The sequence below is a fragment of the Oreochromis niloticus genome, linkage group LG11 (assembly GCF_001858045.2).
Source record: "Oreochromis niloticus isolate F11D_XX linkage group LG11, O_niloticus_UMD_NMBU, whole genome shotgun sequence".
Lineage (NCBI taxonomy): Eukaryota > Metazoa > Chordata > Actinopteri > Cichliformes > Cichlidae > Oreochromis > Oreochromis niloticus.
In genome coordinates this window covers 5,486,354-5,493,009 of record NC_031976.2, presented here as the reverse complement: position 1 = coordinate 5,493,009, position 6,656 = coordinate 5,486,354, and the positions used below count along the sequence as shown (strand labels likewise).

General features: G+C 43.8%; 1 protein-coding gene across 3 annotated transcripts in view; it reads left to right on the top strand.

Annotated features, from left to right (window-relative positions):
• Positions 1 to 6,656, top strand: part of ldlrad4b (low density lipoprotein receptor class A domain containing 4b) — a 236,280-nt gene continuing 229,624 nt past the window's right edge. For 2 of the 3 annotated variants that reach the window (XM_005456782.4, XM_025911399.1), the window contains exon 1: positions 1 to 193. The gene's annotated coding sequence lies outside the window, so the exon portion shown is untranslated. Of the gene's footprint in view, positions 194 to 5,048; positions 5,159 to 6,656 lie in introns of all 3 variants that reach the window. The other variant, XM_019364464.2, reaches the window with a different exon arrangement.

The following is a 6,656-nucleotide window of genomic DNA, read 5'->3' as shown; positions in this document are numbered from 1 at the left end:
GCAGGTGTCGCCAAAGCGTTGTGTAGAGCCCGGCTGTCAGCAGCATGTACTGTACAGTAGGACAGCTGGGCTTTATTTTGCTTCCCAGACTGGAAACCACTGTAGTGCAGTTGGACTTGACGTCTAGCAACACAACATCAGACTTTAAAAAAGCAGACCCGGTGGCTTTGCAAGTTAGCGGCTGCATTCACAGGTAGGAAGCCTGAGACCTTTTCTGAGTAATTTATATGTGTTATTTTGGTAAATGCACAGTGTGTGATCGTAGGCGGCTGCAGGAATGTTCTGGTTATGCTAGCTGATGTGGCTAAAAACGGTAGCGAGGCTGTGCCGGCGTGAGGGGCGGCTGACTTTGAGCCAGACTGTTTAAGTTGCTGGTTAGAGTTGGAGCCGCTTTTCCAAGCTGCGCCAGACAGCACAGCTAAGCTAAGTTAGCAGCGAGCAGGCTAGCTCTGGCAGCCGTCCATCCTGCCGGGGCCACAGCAGCAGTCCGCTATGTCTCTGTCCCTGCGGGGCACCGCCGCCTCTCCCACTTACCGTGACCTCCGCACTTGCTCTAACATTTATCGCCCTGAATACACACACACTGAGAGGTCTGCTTTCCCCCCTGCCTGCATCCTGTGTCGTTAGCTGTCATGTTCTGTGATTTGATGAACAAGCTAGCCGGGAAGCTAGATTAGGAAGGTGATCCCCTGAGCTGTCACTCATATTTCAGACCACAGGCTCTCCAACTTTTTCCCTATGCAAATGAGGCGCGCGGTGCACGTAAGCTCGTCCCACTCACGAGAAGCTCCATCAGGCAAGAGTTGTTCCACAGCTGTGCAACAGAGTAGGGTGATAAGGGAGCACAGAAACATCTTCCCCATCATTCCCAGTTTGAGACCGATACTTATTTAAGGAACCCCATGACTCCCTCCCAGGCTTCATGTAGTGCACCCTGGCTTCCTGGCTGGAGGTTTAAGAAGGTGATGATGAAGCTTAAACAATAAGCACACGTCATGCATGTGCTCTACAGTGTTCCCGAAGTGACCCACACTCTCTGCATCGTCATGTTTTATCTTAACCCAGGCTCTGCTAAACCTAAACCTGTGCAGGAGCAGAGCACTGCTCTGTGCCTTTACTGTATTTCAGCCCACTGATCGGGTTTACATTAATTCTATTACAGAGCTCTGTTCTCTGGTGAGCTGCATTAAGGGCAGGGGTGTTTTTTTTCCCCTGTGTGAGTCTGGTAGAGAGAATTCAAGCACATGCCATTTTTTTGTTCCTTGCCTGCATGGCTGATCGTACATAAAGCAGTCAGAGATGATTCAAATCAACCACAGCTTTCCTTGTCCTGAAGGTCTCAGTGCAAGACCTGTAGAAGAGCTTTGAAGCATTATTTAGTGCTGCTTATCACTGGTGGGGTTTTTTGGCTCTGCCCTCTCCCTCTCTACTTACCTGTCTGTGACCCCACCCTCCCCACTACGCACACTCTCAAGTTCCAGCTCCCTTCTGTTTCCCTCATGTACAAACCTTACAAAGTGCTGACACACACACACACTCAGCCCTGCGCTCACCTTCTTGGCATTTGGATGCCGTGTCAGAGTCCTGGGCTGTGGCAGCAGTATGCAGCAGTGTGGAGTGGGTGCTCTCGTGTCTATCCTTTTGTCGCAGCAGTGATGAAGCGAGGTGTTGATGTAAAGCTTGTTGAGCAGGGGTGCTGAAGAATACCCCAGCTCTCATAGGGTGAGAGGCATGCACACAATATTGTTTAAACATAGGTTTTATTGGTTTGCTGTCTAAACTTCTCACAGCCGTGGCTGCATGCATGTTGGTACACTGGTTAGTACTGTCACCGGCACAAGAAAAATGGGGCCTTTCTGTAAAGAGTTTGCTTCTTCTCCATGTGCCTGTGTAGGTTCTCTTTGGGTAGTCCAGCCTATCCAATACTGTATCCCACATCTCGGGCAGTGTTAGTTGGAATAGGGTCTATTCCACTAGTCTCTTGAGGTCCTGTGCATGATGTGGGTGAGCGGTTTAGAAGACTGATAGATGCCTTGGTAAAGACAGAGCTGAGCATGGAAGCTGTGTTTCACCAGTGGATCTGGGTCCTACTCTTACCAATGAAAACAGTCTGTGGGGTAGTGACCAAAACAATAAGATACAAGCAGCAGAAATGAGCTTCTCACATAGGCTACCTGTACTCAGTCTTAGAGAGAGGGGAAGAAGCCAGAACATTGCAATATACGACTAGACAAATATATATCAGCCATCAGAGGTTTGGTAATTAGATTACCAGATTGTTATTTTTAGGAGACATTTTCTGTAATTTGGTTGTAGTTGTAGTTTTTTGTTGTAGTATTTTCCTGGCGTAGTGGTTTGAATGGGCCACTAGTGGCTGGTTGGAAGGTTTTACCATTCTGCCCTACTCTCATTGGTGTTCCGTGCATGGCTATGAAATAACTTAAATCATTTTAAATGCGAAGGATCAAAGTTGTTGGCAACACAATGTCATTCATTATAGTTTCCCAGTTTGTTCTGAGACTTTAGATGTTCAAATTTTCCATCAATGTATGCAACAGCGGCTCCTAAAACTGTGCAGTTTATGTTGCAAGTGACAACAAGCAACTTGGAAAAATACATTTGTCTATTATTAGTCCCATTTAATATGACCCATGTAATGACATGTCTGTATAAATCTCATAAAAACTGTTTCTAAAGAGTTGATTTCATGGGCAGCTGAAGCTCTGGAGTCTCTGGTTTAATTGAGCTTTGTTTGAAAACCAAAGAACAGAGGACGAGCGTTCCCTCGTTTAAGGTCAGCTCTGTGCGCAGGCTCAACTCAAAGAGTCTATTAATATATAAGTGAATAAAAACCATCAAGTCATGGAATAATAACTAAGTGGGAAAGTTGAGGAGAAAGTCAGCAGGCAGACAGCGTGTATTATTAGCTACAGTAATGTGCGCGCGTCTACCAGGTCGAGCTGTGCGCAGCAGACACAAACTGTAGTGTTGCCTTTCAGAGCCAGACTCGTGTGTGTGTTTGTGTGTGTCCATCTGTCTCTTTGTATTTCTGTCTCTTTGTTCGTACTAGTCTGTGTATGACTGTAGCTGACCGTCAGTCTGTGTGTGTGTGTAGTGTTAAAGCAAGCGTGTTTGTGTGTCTGTGTGTGTGTTTCGCCCTTTGCCAATTAGCGGCTTCTCACCTCCTGAGGCGAGAGGCTGAGTGTGTGTTAGACAGAGGAGGGAGACTTGATGGGGCTTGTCTGCCGCTGACGGCTCAGCCTTAACCTGAACTCTAACACTCCTTCTCACTCTCACGCACACACTTGAGTCTGAGCTCTGATACACACACACACACACACACACATACACACACACACACATCCCCAGCCAGTTGTTGATAATGCAGCCTTGTCTGTCTCCGAGTCCATGTGACACGCCAAAATGTGACAGTATTGTGTTGGTGGAGCGAAAGGCGCGAGACGGGCAAAGACGAGTGCCAGCCTGCTTTGGAGCGTGTGTTTGTGTGTGTGTGTGTGTGTGTGTCTTTGTCTTGGTTGTGCTCATTCAACTGTGCGCCTTTGTACGTACAAATGACTGCAGCGAGTGTTGTGCGTGTGACTTTATCCAGTGGAAATCATGTAAATAGCACAAATCAGACGTTCAACCTTTTCCTTCTTTGTGGAACTGTTCTTTTAAAAGGAAAGAAAAGATTTTTCATGCTGCTGCAGAATTAATCAAGAAAAGTTCATTCTTTTTATGCTACAAGCTCATTTTTTTTTCCTTCAGTCTGATCGCCTCTACAACAACTTGAGAAGGATTTTGAAAAACAGCATGATACCAACGATTTTCTTTTAAAGTTATTTGGCATCTCCTTAAAAAAAAAAAAAGGAATCCATGCTCGAGATGTAGCATATCCTTTGAAATGGATCACAAACAAGATTTTCATATTCTCGCCAAAGAAAGGAAAACATTTTTAACAGCTCTATCCCAATTTCAGTATTTTTAAAGATTTCCTCTTGGCCAGAACTGTACATCTCGCTGAGTTCTGACTGAATACATCCAAAAATGTTGTGCTAGTCAAACGGGAGATCAAAGTGCTGCGTGAAGCCGCCTGAGAAAAGCTGTGGTTTTATTTTTAACCCCAGTTGGCACACCGTGATAAGTTGATCAAAGAACTTATTTGCCAAAACATGGTATATTCTTCCGTGCTAGCCTGCAGAAATCACAGCATTAAGGTGCGTGAGCTGTGTGAAAGTTAATCTCAGCCATTCAGCGAACACAGAGCAGCCTTACAGAGATATTTCTGTTTGGCTTTGACACCACAGTCCTCCTCTTCATCTCCTTTGGAGATTTCATGGATTGTGTAAACAGTTTGCTAGATTTGAACATATGTGCATAGCCGGAGAGACGTTTTTTTTTTTTTTTTTTTAACAGAAACGAGGGAAAACTGGTCATCGAGACGCGGTGCACCACAGCTGCAAAAAACAGGAGCTTTTTTAAGCTTTGAGTTTAAAGAAATTAATATTTTTGAAATTTACTTCGGCAAAACACACATCTAAAGTGTCACCTGAGTTTATGAGTAATTATAGCTGTTTTGTACTTTTTAATCTTTTTTTATTTAACAGATCACTTAAATGCCAGTTTAAAATCTGTAAAAAAAAAAAAAAAAAAGAAGAAGCTGCATTAAGTTTGATCTGAATAAGTAACAATTTTAAAATTCAGATTAGATGATGCTTGTTAAATCCTGAAATAAATGCAAAAAGAACTAGTTAACAACACACAAACCAAGCAGGATAGAGCTTTCAACGTGGTCCAAAAATAATGTTTGGTTAGGCATTTTGAAAAAAAAAAAAAGCTGTGATAAACATGGGGGGGAAAAGATGTTTTTCTCAAAATGTTTGTCTTAAGCATCGGGGAATTATATATTTAACACGTTCAAACCACAGCTGTTCAGTCGGCAGCCTGAAAGTAGAAAGAAAGAAGTTCTAACTGTGATGAAGAACCAAGCAAATGTGATTTACCACAGTTTACCTTCAGCGGCTCTGATATCTGTTCCCTAATTACAGTGGGCTAAACCATTCACCGCTCTCTCTTCACACCGGCAGCAGGGTGTGTGAAACCTGCAGCTACGCCAGGCAGCTGTTTCACCTTTGCCACACAGTATGCAGCATTGCAGGTGGGTAGCACGCTGTTAACCCCCTCACCGAGGGTTACTGGGTCTAACAAGTCCTCCAGTGGAAATCCAGCTCTGTTCTGTGCAACTCAGGAAACAATACACAATTGAGTTTTCAATAACTGAATTTAGAATATTAGTCCTAAACCAGAATATGTTGAATGCCTGTGTGATACTGTCAGCAGAGTCAGTCACACAGCTGATAAATGACTCGCCATCCCATCGCACATCTCGAGGGCTGCCAGGTGTCTTCGTGTTTGGCTGATGAGTAGACCTCTGCTCGGGGTGAAAGTGGGTGAAGCTACGTCTGGAATTCTGTCAGGTCACTGGACTTCCCTGTGTGATTAACAATGAACAAATTACACCTTTAGACGTGTAATTTGTTCCCCCCCCAACATGGCCGATGGAGCTAACAAAAGGGCGCCGAAGCTGTCAGTCAAACAGCGCCTGTACACGCCCACACGCAGTCCTCAGAAAGAGTCTAATCAGCCAGAGTAAGTGGAATAAGCTGTGCAGGTGTACCGTGGATGGGAAAGCCTTTAAGAAGACCGTTATCAGGACGAAAATGAATGGAGTAGTTGGTAAAAGCATTTATATGTAATAGGTCATAGCACTCTCACCTGTGCCAATCAGAATCAACCTGAAATAAAAAAGTGCAACTTTTCATCTTTAATAACAGTGTAATTATAAGTCAGTATAGGTCAGCTCTGCATCATCAGTGGGTCGTGAACGGTACAGAAGGATGCGGTGCGTCTGTGGCTCAGCTGGATCAGCAGGTGCTCCCATTGGTCATTCCCATACGCCTCGCCCAGTGACTTAAAAAGTAATAAATAAACCTTTAAAGAACAATACAAAAGGATTTGAGTTGAATTTTAGTGAAGCGAAAGTCAGCACAAGAGGTTATTGTAGCTACATAAGTTATATTTTTCAGTTTAAATTTTGTCCTGTGGTCATCATGTTTCCACTGCAGTGGGCCTGTGCCCCACCACCACGACCCGCCCTACCCCTCCTCTGTATAACACAGACAAGTCTGTAGCTATAAGAATGTAAAACTGGAAGGAATTTGGCAGTTACATGATAATAATACATAATACTGTGTAACTGATGTTTAAAAATACATTTAAAAAAGCATCAATGTTTTTGCTAATCAGACATAATTTGACCATTGTTGTTTTCCCCTACTGGTAAAATTCCAGCTCTGAACGAATCCTTTGCTCTTCCACACTGATTTGTTTCTCAGCAACACTTTACGTGCAGGTCATATTTGGATTATATCTAGGTGACACCGATTCATCTCAGCTATATGTTTTATCTCTTCTGTGATAGATTAACTGGCCTGCGTGTGGCGCTACACTGTTTAATCTGATATGCAGTATCTCAGATTCCAGTAATTGGATTTTGACAAAAGACGGCTATATTATACATTCCATCTCGCTGTGGCACTTTTCAAATCACAAAAAAGAGAAGGTGGTAGACTTGTTTAATATTTGGAGGCGTGCAT